General features: G+C 42.0%; 1 protein-coding gene across 2 annotated transcripts in view; it reads right to left on the bottom strand.

Moving 5' to 3' along the window:
- tnnt1 (troponin T type 1 (skeletal, slow)) overlaps positions 1–10131 on the bottom strand; it is a 39520-nt gene extending 29389 nt beyond the window's left edge. Inside the window, exons 1-3 of one of the 2 annotated variants that reach the window (XM_043679617.2) lie at positions 10114–10131; positions 8375–8398; positions 8043–8066 (exon numbers count right to left, since the gene is read on the bottom strand). The gene's annotated coding sequence lies outside the window, so the exon portion shown is untranslated. Of the gene's footprint in view, positions 1–8042; positions 8067–8374; positions 8399–10113 lie in introns of those variants that run through there. The other variant, XM_043679618.2, reaches the window with a different exon arrangement.
- Positions 10132–13578: the final 3447 nt, after the last annotated feature.

Raw genomic sequence — 13578 nt, 5'->3', positions numbered from 1 at the left:
TGTCAAGGTTGCAATCTGCACCCATGAATAAACAGAAATTGTCATAAATATCACTGAGTTCCAGGAGAACCCAGTCCAAAAGTTCATCATAACTAAATAAGCCCAAAATGTCTTAAAGTTTGTGAGAAGATTTGTAGCTCGGGTGCTCGTTGTTGTGGTTCTGTTCGCCGAGCTGGGAATTTGTGTTGCAGACGTTTCGTCCCCTGTCTAGGTGACATCCTCAGTGCTTGGAAGCCTCTTGTGAAGCACTTCTGTGATGTTTCCTCCGGCATTTATAGTGATTTGTATCTGCCGCTTCCGGTTGTCAGTTCTAGCTGTCTGCTGCAGTGGTCGGTATATTGGGTCCAGGTCGATGTGCTTATTGATTGAATCTGTGGATGAGTGCCATGCCTCTAGGAATTCCCTGGCTGTTCTCTGTTTGGCTTGTTCTATAATAGTAGTGTTGTCCCAGTCGAACTCATGTTGCTTGTCATCTGAGTGTGTGGCTACTAAGGATAACTGGTCATGTCATTTTGTGGCTAGTTGGTGTTCATGGATGTGGATCGTTAGCTGTCTTCCTGTTTGTCCTGTGTGGTGTTTTGTGCAGTCCTTGCATGGGATTTTGTACACTACATTGGTTTTGCTCATGCTGGGTATTGGGTCCTTCGTCCTGGTGAGTTGTTGTCTGAGAGTGGCTGTTGGTTTGTGTGCTGTTATGAGTCCTAGTGATCGCAGTAGTCTGGCTGTCAGTTCAGAAATGTTTTTGATGTATAGTAGTGTGGCTAGTCCTTTGGGTTGTGGCATGTCCTCATTCCGTTGTCTTTCCCTTAGGCATCTGTTGATGAAATTGCGCGGGTATCCGTTTTTGGTGAATATTATTATTATAGGGGAGCCTTGTCGAACGCCTTACTGAAGTCCATATAGACCATGCCCGAAACGTCGATTCTTCTGCTCCTTGGATGCTGCCTGACCTGCTGAGCTTTTCCAGCAACACATTTTCAGCTCCATATAGATCACATCTACTGCTCTGCCCTCATCAACCTTCCTTGTTACTTCTTCAAAAAACTCAATCAAGTTTGTGAGACATGACTTCCCATGCACAAAGCCATGTTGACTATCCCGAATCAGTCCTTGCCTTTCCAAATACATGTACATCCTGTCCCTCAAGGTACCCTCCAACAACTTGCGCACTACCGAGGTCAGGCTCACTGGTCTATAGTTCCCTGGCTTGTCCTTACCACTCGTCTTAAACAGTGGCACCATGTTAGCCAAACTCCAGTCTTCCGGCACCTCACCTGTGACTATCGATGATACAAATATCTCAGCAATAGGCCCAGCAATCACTTCTCTAGCTTCCCACAGAGTTCTCGGGTACACCTGATCAGGTCCTGGGGATTTATCCACCTTTAACCGTTTCAAGACATCCAGCACTTCCTCCTCTGTAATCTGGACATTTTGTAAGATGTCACCATCTATTTCCCTACAATCTATATCTTCCATATCCTTTTCCACAGTAAATACTGATGCAAAATGTTCATTTAGTATCTCCCCCATTTTTGTGGCTCCACACAAAGGCCGCCTTGCTGATCTTTGAGGGGCCCTATTCTCTCCCTAGTTACCCTTTTGTCCTTAATATATTTGTAAAAACCCTTTGGATTCTCCTTAATTCTATTTGCCAAAGCTATCTCATGTACACTTTTTGCCCTCCTGATTTCCCTTTTAAGTACACTCCTACTTCCTTTATACTCTTCTAAGGATTCACTCGATCTATCCTGTCTGTACCTGACATATGCTTCCTTCTTTTTCTTAACCAACCCTCAATTTCTTTAGTCATCCAGCATTCCCTATACCCACCAGCCTTCCCTTTCACCCTAACAGGAATATACTTTCTCTGGATTCTTGTTATCTCATTTCTGAAGGCTTCCCATTTTCCAGCTGTCCCTTTACTTGCGAACATCTGCCTCCAATCAGCTTTCAAAAGTTCTTGCCTAATACCATCAAAATTGGCCTTTCTCCAATTTAGAACTTTAACTTTTAGATCTGGTCTATCCTTTTCCATCATTATTTTAAAACAAATAGAATTATGGTCGCTGGCCCGAAAGTGCTCCCCCACTGACACCTCAGTCACCTGCCCTGCCTTATTTCCCAAGAGTAGGTCAAGTTTTGCACCTTCTCTAGTAGGTACATCCACATACTGAATCAGAAAATTGTCTTGTATGCACTTAAGAAATTCCTCTCCATCTAAACCTTTAACACTATGGCAGTCCCAGTCAATGTTTGGAAAGTTAAAATCCCCTACCATAACCACCCTATTATTCTTACAGATAGCTGAGATCTCCTTACAAGTTTGTTTATCAATTTCCCTCTGACTATTGGGGGGTCTATAATACAATCCCAATAATGTGATCATCCCTTTCTCATTTCTCAGTTCCAAATAACTTCCCTGGATGTATTTCTGGGAATATCCCCCCCCTCAGCACAGCTGTAATGCTATCCCTTATCAAAAATGCCACTCCACCTCCTCTCTTGCATCTCTTTCTATCCTTCCTGTAGCATTTGCATCCTGGAACATTAAGCTGTCAGTCCTGCCCATCCCCGAGCCATGTTTCCGTACTTGCTAGGATATCCCAGTCCCATGTTCCTACCCATGCCCTGAGTTCATCTGCCTTCCCTGTTAGGCCCCTTGCATTGAAATAAATGCAGTTTAATTTATTAGTCCTACTTGTCCCTGCCTGTCCTGACTGTTTGACTCACTTCTGTTCTCAGCTGCACCCATCTCAGACCGATCTCTTTCCTCAGAATCAGGGGATGTAGAGTCAGTGTGGATAGAGCTGAGAAATACTGAGGGTAAAAAGACCCTCTTGGGAGTCATCTACAGGCCCCCAAACAGTAGTCTGGATGTCAGATGTAAGTTGAATAAGGAGCTGAAATTGGCCTGTCGCAAAGATGTTACTACAGTTGTTATGGGGGATTTCAACATGCAGGTAGACTGGGAGAATCAGGATGGTATTGGACCTCAAGAAAGAGACTTTGTGGAGTGTCTCCAAGATGGATTCTTAGAACAGCTGGTGCTGGAGCCGAGCAGGGAGAAGGCAATTCTGGATCTGGTATTGTGCAACGAACCAGAATTGATCAGGGACCTCGAAGTGAAGGAGCCATTGGGAAGTAGTGACCATAATACAATAAGCTTCAATCTGCAATTTGAGAGGGAGAGGGTAAATCGGAAGTGACAATATTTCTGTTGAATAAAGGGAACGATGGAGCTATGAGGGAGGAGCTGGCCAAAGTTCAATGGTGCAATACCTTAGCAGGGATGACCGTGGAGGAACAATGGTGGATATTTCTGTGTATAATGCAGAAGTTGCAGGATCAGTTCATTCCAAAAAGGAAGAAAGATCCTAGGAGGAGGCATGGGTGGCCGTGGCTGACGAGGGAAGTTAAGAAACATATAAAGTTAAAAGAGAAAAAGTATAACATAGCAAAGATAAGTGGGAAAACGGAGGACTGGGAAGCTTTTAAAGAACAACAGAGGATTACTAAGAAGGAAATACACAGAGAAAAAATGAAGTATGAAGGTAAACTGGCCAAAAATATAAAGGAGGATAGTAAAAGCTTTTTTAGTTATGTGAAAGGCAAAAAAAAGTTAAGACTAAAATTAGGCCCTTGAAGACAGAAACAGGGGAATATATTATGGGGAACAAAGAAATGGCAGAAGAATTGAATTGGTACTTCAGATCTGTGTTCACTGGGGAAGACACAAGCAATCTCCCTGAGGTAACAGTGGCTGAAGGACCTGTGCTTAAGGGAATTTATATTTGCCAGGAATTGATGTTGGAGAGATTGTTAGGTCTGAAGGTTGATAAGTCCCCGGGGCCTGATGGTCTACATCCCAGGATACTGAAGGAGGTGGCTCGAGAAATCGCGGATGCGTTGGTGATTATTTTCCAGAGTTCGATAGATTCGGGATCAGTTCCTGCTAATGTTGTACCACTTTTTAAGAAAGGTGGGAGAGAGAAAGCAGGAAATTACAGACCAGTTAGTCTGACCTCAGTGGTGGGAAAGATGCTGGAGTCTATTATAAAGGATGAAATTACGACACATCTGGATAGTAGTAACAGGATAGGTCAGAGTCAGCATGGATTTATGAAGGGGAAATCATGCTTGACTAATCTTCTGGAATTTTTTGAGGATGTAACTCTGAAGATGGACGAGGGAGATCCAGTAGATGTAGTGTACCTGGACTTTCAGAAAGCTTTTGATAAAGTCCCACATAGGAGGTTAGTGAGCAAAATTAGGGCGCATGGTATTGGGAGCAAAGTACTAACTTGGATTGAAAGTTGGTTGGCTGATAGGAAGCAAAGAGTAGTGATAAACGGCTCCATTTCGGAATGGTAGGCAGTGATCAGTGGGGTCCCGCAGGGATCAGTACTGGGACCGCAGCTTTTTACAATATATGTTAATGATATAGAAGATGGTATTAGCAATAACATCAGCAAATTTGCTGATGATACTAAGCTGGGTGGCAGGGTGAAATGTGATGAGGATGTTAGGAGATTATAGGGTGACCTGGACAGGTTAGGTGAGTGGTCAGATGCATGGCAGATGCAGTTTAATGTGGATAAATGTATGGTTATCCACTTTGGTGGCAAGAACAGGAAGGCAGATTACTACCTAAATGGAATCAATTTAGGTAAAGGGGCAGTACAGAGAGATCTGGGTGTTCTTGTCCACCAGTCAATGAAGGCAAGCATGCAGGTACAGCAGGTAGTGAAGAAGGCTAATAGCATGCTGGCCTTCATAACAAGAGGATTCAGTATATAAACAAAGAGGTTCTTCTGCAGCTGTACAGGGCCCTGGTGAGACTACACCTGGAGTACTGTGTGCAGTTCTGGTTTCCAAATTTGAGGAAAGACGTTCTGGCTATAGAGGGAGTGCAGCGTAGGTTCACGAGGTCAATTCCTGGAATGGCGGGACTACCTTACACTGAAAGACTGGAGTGACTGGGCGTGAATACCCTTGAGTATAGAAGACTGAGAGGGGATCTGATTGAGACATATAAGATTATTAAAGGATTGGACACTCTGGAGACAGGAAACATGTTTCCACTGATGGGTGAGTGCCGAACCAGAGGACACAGCTTAAAAATACGGGGTAGACCATTTAGGACAGAGATGAGGAGAAACTTCTTCACCCAGAGAGTGGTGGCTGTGTGGAATGCTCTGCCCCAGAGGGCAGTGGAGGCCCAGTCTCTGAATTCATTTAAGAAAGAGTTGGAGAGAGCTCTCAAGGATAGTGGAATCAAGGGTTATGGAGATAAGGCAGGAACAGGATACTGATTAAGGATGATCAGCCATGATCATATTGAATGGTGGTGCAGGCTCGAAGGGCAGAATGGCCTACTCCTGCACCTATTGTTCATTGTCTATTGTCTAACTATCTCCCACCTTACTAGTTTAAATCCTCCCAAGCAGTTTGAGCAAACTTCCCTGCCAGTATATTAGTCCCCTTCCAATTTAGGTGCAATCTGTCCTTCTTGTACAGGTCACTTCTTCCCCAAAAGAGATTCCAAAAATGTGAATCCTTCTCCCATACACCAGCTCCTCAGCCATGCATTCATCTGCTCTATCCTCCTATTCCTGCCCTCACTAGCTTGTAGCACTGGGAATAAACCAGATATTACTACCCTTGAGGACCTCCTTTTTAAATTTCTCCCTAACTCTCTGTAATCTCCCTTTCAGAATTTCAACCTTTTCCCTTCCAATGTTGTTGGTTCCAATGTGGACAATGACCTCCTGCTGGCCCCTCTCCCCCGTGAGAACATTCTGCACCCTCTCTGAGACATCCTTGATCCTGGCACCAGGGAAACAACATACCATTCTGCTTTTTCTCTGCTGGCCACAGAAACGTTTGTCTGTACCTCTGACTACAGAATCCCCTCACACAATTGATCTCTTGGAAGCCGACATACCCCTCGTTGCATTAGAGCCAGTCTCAATACCAGAAACTTGGCTGTTCGTGCTACGTTCCCCTGAGAATCCATCACCCCCTACATTTTCCAAAACAGCATACCTGTTTGAAATGGGTATATCCACAAAAGACTCTTGCACTAGCTGCCTATCTCTCTTACCCTTCCTGGAGTTAACCCATCTATATGACTGTATCTGAGACTTTCCCCCCTTCCTATAACTGCCATCCATCACATACTGTTGCTGTTGCAAATTCCTCATCGCTTCTATCTGTCTCTCCAACCGATCCACTCGATCTGATAAGATTCGCATCCAACAGCATTTAAGGAAGATTTATTCCGCAGTAACCCTTAACCTCTCTTTAAACTCCCACATCTGACAAGAAGTACATATCACTGTACTAAAGGCCATTTTTGCTCCTTCACAATCTACAGACCCAGAAAATAACACCATCTTATTTCTCTACAAATACTGCCCCAGGTTAAATTAATAGCTATAGCTTATATTTTAAGTTTAATCAAGAGACTTATCTCCAAAAACATATAATCAACAAAGAATCCACTATACTCACTACTGCAGCCTTTCTCTTGGACAGACTTAAAACATCAATTAACTTATCTGATTCTGTGCTGTGAACTTTGCCCAACAGTTCCTCCAAGATTAGTTGTGAATTTCACTGTTTGTTAATTTTCCCAGATGCACTCCGATGTCCAGCAATACACGAATTCAAACAGCAAAGGCAGTAACTGGGCAGGTTCTCGCTTTCTCTCTCTCGCTCTCTCTCTCTCTCTCTCTCTCTCCTGCACTGTCCTCACCATGTGCTTCCTTTGTCTACTCTTCTCCCTTTTAAAATTGCTGTTGTTTTGACTTTTTTTCTCCAAAGTTCTAAAACAATGCAACAGCAGATAAAACAGTAATTGCTGTTCCTGGAATTCGAGGAAATCACCTCCATACCTAAAATACCTCAAAAAAAGGAGCAGCTGTTACAGCCAGAAATTCTTCCCGTCCTCCATTGGGATTACCCAGAATCCTTTTTTTTCAACAAAGAACATTTTTTTCCTTGTAGTCATTTCTTGGAATGTGGGAGCTAATTTGCCACATACTGCAAAATGATAAGGTGCAGATAAACTGTTGGGCTTTGATGTTATTGGCTGAAGGATAAATGTTGCTCACAACTCTCCTTGCTATCCTTTGAAGTATTTACATCTACTCAATCTACTCAAGAGGGGAGGTGAGCCTTTGTTTAATATCTCATCTAAGGGGCAGCACAGTGGCTCAGTGGTTAGCACTTGCGCCTCACAGTGCCAGGGACCTGGGTTTGATTCTGTGTATGTGTGCATTCTCCCACGGTCCAAAGATTTGCAGGTTAAGTGGATTGGCCATAGTAAATGCAAGGTTGCAGGGATAGGATAGGGGGGTGGTTCTGGATGGGATGCTCCTCAGAGAGTCAATGTGGACTCGATGGGCCAAATGGTCTGCTTCCACACTGTAGGGGGTTCCGTGATTCTAAGTGACAACATCTCCAAAAGTCCTGGGACTGGGACTGGGACTGCCTCCTGGATGAAGTGCTTAAATCTCTGAGATGGGTTTTGAAGTCCTAGTCACTTCCTAATACATTATAACTTTCTCAACGTCCGTCAAATGTCCCTGGGAATCCTGTTATTTAAAAAAATGCTGCTGCATAAAAGAACAATTAATCATTCAATTTGTTGTCACAAACAAAAGGCTGGGAATTAAAGTTAAATTTAATTATTATATTGAACATAACAACCAGCACAAGGATGCATGCCTGAACATGCACTTTAGAGAGATCTCTTTGTGATTTTGCAGCATTTAAAAATGCCAACACTGTCGCTAGTTCCATGTTATTAACTCCTTATTAATGGAGCCTGTATGAGCATTCCAGTAAAACAGTTAAAATACAAATTAATATTTGCATGCTGTTGAATCCTACGTCTTTTAACTTCTACCCAATCAACATAGGGTTATTTCTGTACATTTTAAAAAGACAATTAATACTGTAAAAGTTGCAAAATTGTAGTCTGGGTGACCCCAAGGCACTTTAAAATTAAATGAGAAAATATCATTATCTCCTACCTTCTACTTCCGGCTGCTCAACTTCTGCAAAGGGGAAGCATGACCACAGGGAGGAATCGGTGGATGACAAATATAAGAGAAACATTAAATGGATAACTGAAATAAAATACATCTACTTGAAGAAGTATGAAATATATGGCCCTTAATTTACACACACACACACACTTTCACACACAAACTCTCTCTCTCTCTTTCTGCAGGAGTCACTGATTAAAATACAGGAACACAAAGGTTCTGAATGTACTAATCTGAAAGTCAGTTCCAAGTACACTGTGCTGTTTGTGTCAAAGGCTTTATTCAGATGCAAAAGTGATGATTAATAGAGTGCTCACCTTCCTGCTCATACTGTTCTCCCTCTTCACAAGGCAAGGAGAGTGTGCGCAAAAAAAGAGAGATGGTCAGAAATGAGAATAAACTCTGCAACAAATTCATTGTTAATATAAAAGTCTACATGGGGGCTGCATAAGAACACCAAATAGAAGATTACTAATTTTTTTTTAATGGTTATATTCCCCTGATTTCTTAACATACACCTAAATAGACAATTGGAATGGCAGGTGAATAGGCAGTTACTTTAGCACAGCATTGTACAAATAAACACCAAGTCATAGATAATGCAAACTCTTTCTCCTTGCACCCTCCATGCACCCAGTGTTCACCATGGGCAAACCTCAAAAACCATGTTGAGATCAAACAAAATAAGGATCTAAATATCTATTAAACTTCCACTGTAACAAAAGAATAGTATTCATTCAAAATATTAAAAGCTTGTGAAGTACTTATTCCCAAAAAAAGACTTGTACTTATAACTGCAATTGAATCCTTTAATAATATACTTGAGCTCTCAAACTAAAACTGTGAATTTATTACTGCTTGCTGGAATAATTGCAGGTTGTGAGAAGCAGACAATCATTAACAATAACACAACTATAACATTTGGGATAATATCAATAAACAGCTATTGTAATTGCTAGAACAGTTTGTCAACTCTGAAACAAGCAGGGTCTTTTTTCCTACAATTTTCTAAAGGGCTGTGGCTTGAGAGTTTTTTAGCTCTTAATGGCAAAGTTACTTTTCTTATTTTCTAAAGGGTTGGGGATTTAAATAACTTGACAGACTGATAGTTCCATACTCAGAGTAATCGTGACTACTCTATAAAAATTCTTAATTCCCACACTGTGGCATAAGACCACATTAAAATGGAGTCTGTTTGAGCTGAACATTGATTTCAGGTGAATTTGCTGAGTTCATGTGTGAACTCTGCCCTTTTTGCCCAACTATTAATGACAGATAAAATATATTGTCTTCCTTGATGTCTTTGCATAAGAGATTAGAAAATGTGATCAGCCATAAATTGGGGCAGAATCTCTGAATCTGGGTTCCATCACAATGTTCAAAAGCTAGCCACAACCTCCAAAACTCCGCATAAATCCAGGCCTGTGGTTCTAGGAATACCATAGATTCATTTCAGGGAAACACATGAGGGAGAACAGAATAGAAGGATATATTGTTGGGATGAGATAAAATAGAGTGGGAATAGGTTCATGTGGAATATAACACACAGCATAGCCTGGTTTGACTGAATGGTCTACAATAATGTTGTAGATTCAATGCAATCTTTGCATGTCCACCTTTCTACATTTCTCTTTGTTGAGAAATTGGGATAGTGGAATAAGCCCCACAGTCCAAGGCAATGTCAGGATATGTCAAATGTGTGTGGTGGCACAGATAATTGCAGCATTTCTGAAGGAACATTAATGATAGATAAAATATATTCTCTTCCTTGATGCCTTTGCATAAGAGATTAAAAGTTAGTCAATGTATTAAATGTATAATAATGAAGTAAGTAATTATACTAAAGTAACACTCAATGGAAAGTTAAAGCAGACAGTTAGTAGGATGCAGAATCAAGTGTAAACACACCACAGCTCAGCTCGACAGTCTAAAGCTCATTTGAGTGGATTAAATGGTTTGGGTTGGAGTGGGAAGGAAGTATAAAGGTTTTCTATCACCTCCGCTGGACGTTGGTATGGAAACAGGCTGAGTACAAAGCAACCACTGAGTTGCGTACCTTCTTCAGGTTCTTCCTCTGTGAAAGCAAACAGGAACCTCATTACAAATATACCACAGCAAGAGGCAGTGTGGCATTGACAAGGAGGCCTGCAACAAAACTACTGGTTCCCTGTACCTTACCTTTACAAAACAATCATTAATAAATTTATGGCTTTATGAACAAGTGTTAACTAGTATAACACAAGCTGAAACTTTATTGCTGGAACAGCACAGCAGGTCAGGCAGCATCTAGGGAACAGAAGATTCGACGTTTCGGGCACATGCCCTTCTTCAGGAATGATTCCTGAAGAAGGGCATGTGCCCGAAACGTCGAATCTTCTGTTCCCTAGATGCTGCCTGACCTGCTGTGCTGTTCCAGCAATAAAGTTTCAGCTTTGATCTCCAGCGTCTGCAGACCTCACTTTCTCCTAGTATAACACAAGCTCTTGTCATGATTTGGAGATGCCGGTGTTGGACTGGTGTGTACAAAGTTAAAACTCATACAACACCAGGTTATAGTCCAACAGGTTTAACTAGAACACTAGCTTTCAAGAGCGCCGCTCCTTGACGACCACCTGATGAAGGAGCAGCGCTCCGAAAGCTAGTGTTCCAGTTAAACCTGTTGGACTATAACCTGGTGTTGTGTGAGTTTTAACTTTGTATAACAAACTCTTGTAACATTTACGGACACTTGAGGGAAATAAGCTTGAGGAACAGAGTGAGGCAATGGACAGCTCTACATAAACCCAGCCTGGATTTGATGGGCTAACTAGCCATCTTCAACACCATAATTACTCGATCTTTTCATTTGGAAACTTCCAGAGCAAAAAAATGATTCCAGGTATAACTTGACCAATCATTTCTTGCTCCCATCTGAAAATCATTCCTTTTTCAGTTTCCTAATCTACACATTATTATCTGCCTGGGGTAAGGCAGCGATTATGTGCAAATACCATTCTTGATTTTGTTACTCGGAGATGGGGAAAGGACCCTGACTCTGGACCCTGGCTTGATCTGCTGGATCTTGGTTTGTTTTGTTATTCATTAACTTGATCTGCTGGCTATTTGGGTTAATGGGAATGGTTAACCCAGTTAGCTTAATGTTTGCTTTGTGAAACCAATAGCACAATTCAATTCGTGAACCAGCTGAGGTTGCCATGAAGGCCTGAACTTCTTAATCTTATCCACAGCCTGAGTCAAGGCAACCCACAGATTAAACTCACCACCAGTTGGCTCCCTCTAATGAGAGAACAGCCCATTGTCCACTGGGACGATAGAAGATTTAATTTCATTTCTGTTGGCTATTGGCTTCTTTCACTGCACCGTAGCTTAGTTAACTGACAGCTTGTACTATTGGTTTTAAGTTTGTATTGCAAACAAATGAACAATGGTGAATAGGTAAACATATTCTGGGGTTGGTTGTAGATATTTGTGTTGGACATTGACTTGTCTTGCTGGTACTAATGTTTCCTCCTTTCAGTCCAGGTTCAAGGGGTTGTAGTGGTAATGTCACCAGGCTAGTAATCTAGAGGTCTAACCTAATGTTCTGGGTACAAGAGTTCAAATCTGAGCTGGTGGCATTTAAATGTGATTAATTAATCTGGAATTGAATTGAAAGATAGCTCAGTCATTGATTGCTATACAAACCTTTGGTTCACTCATTCCCTTTAGAGAAGGATATCTACTATCCTTAAGTGGATGGCCTACATGAAATTTCAGATCCACAGTAACATGTTCGCTCTTAACTGCTGTCTGCAATGGACCAGCAAGCCACTGAGCATAAGGACAATAAGAAATGGCTAACAAATGCTGACCTTGCCAGTCATACTCCATGATCCACCATTGGAGACCTGGAAGCTGTAGAATAGCTGGCACTAATGCATGTCTGCATCTGAACAGAGCATTAGCAAACCCTGCACTTTAATGGAAGGTGTTGTTGGGAACTGTCTCAAAGACCACCTGGACAGTGAGATTCCCTGTAGAGTTATTTGCCAATGACTCTCGGCACTGATGTCAGTTGAATGGTCCTCTGTTGACAATAAATCCCTCAGGATCGTTGCATTTTCACAAAGATGAAAATTACTAGTCAGACTTACCATCACTTTTTTTTCATTAGAACATTACAGCGCAGTACAGGCCCTTCGGCCCTCAATGTTGCGCCGACCTGTCATGCAATCTGAAGCCCATCTAACCTACACTATTCCATGTACGTCCATGTGCTTGTCCAATGACGTCCATGTGCTTGTCCAACTTAAATCACCCCTCAATGTGCAATTGTATTATCATTTCTCAATTCCCCCTCCCAACAACTTGGGGTTACCATTATCTAGAAAGTGAACTGGACTAGCCAGATAAATACTGGCCACCAAAGCAGATCAGAGACTTGAAATAACTCACCTCTCAACCTCCCAAATCCCTGTCTACCATCTACAAGGCACAAGTCTTGAATCTGATGGGATCTGACTTGTCTGGATAAATGCAGCTCCAGCAACATTCAAGAAACTCAATACCATCCAGGACAAAGCTACCCATTTGATTGGCATCATATCCATAAATATTCATTCTCTCTAAAACCATTGCTCAGTATCAGAAGTAGGGCTGTCCAAAATTAGAGGGCATAGGTTTAGGGTGAGAGGGGAAAGATTTAAATGGGACCTAAGGGACAACATTTTCACACAGGGAGTAATGTGTGTATGGAATGAGCTGCCAGAGGAAGTGGTGGAGGCTGGTTCAATGCCTTGAAGACATTCACTTAGACAGCACCTTCCAAACCCACAGCCAATGCCATCTAGAAGGACAGGGTAGCAGATACATGGGGACACCACCTCCTACAAGTTTCCCACCAAGCCACTCTCCATCCTGACTTGAAAATATATTACTGTCTGTTCAACATTGTTAGGTCAAAATCCTGGAATTCCCTTCCTAAAAGCATTGTGGGTGTACCGACATCAAATAGACTGCAGCAGTTCAAGAAGGCAGCTCACCACCACCTTCTGAAGAGCAACTAGGGATAAGAAATAAATGTTGCCCAGCCAGTGATCCCCATATTCCATGAATTAATTTTTTTAAACGAAGGACTGATTCTGGTTTCTGATCAGTGGATGTTAGAATCAGTAGGAATATATAAATTAAGAAGCTTTGCTAACAGTTACACAGGATATTGATGAGGCCATATTTGGTGTGCTGTGTACAGTTTGGATTTCCTTGCTTAAGACAGGAGAAAATTGCATTATAACTTTGAAATAATTGCACAGAGGCTGGTATCCTATCATCAAGACACCCTTTATATACATGTACACAGTACATGGGCTCAGACCAGCCAGCCCAGAACCAGTCCTGTGACTGAAGAGACCTTCTGAAGATCCTGTTTGTCTCCGTCATCCAGACCCAGATTAACAATCCAATCAGGGAACTCATTGTCAATAAGATCCACCTGGTCCTGGTTCCCAAAGCTCTTCAGTGAAAAGTTCATTCAACTGATTCC

This window comes from Chiloscyllium plagiosum, unplaced genomic scaffold (assembly GCF_037043375.1).
Source record: "Chiloscyllium plagiosum isolate Xiang-an unplaced genomic scaffold, Cpla_swu_hap1 HiC_scaffold_33, whole genome shotgun sequence".
NCBI classification, from domain to species: Eukaryota; Metazoa; Chordata; class Chondrichthyes; order Orectolobiformes; family Hemiscylliidae; genus Chiloscyllium; species Chiloscyllium plagiosum.
This window is presented reverse-complemented; position numbering and strand designations above follow the sequence as displayed.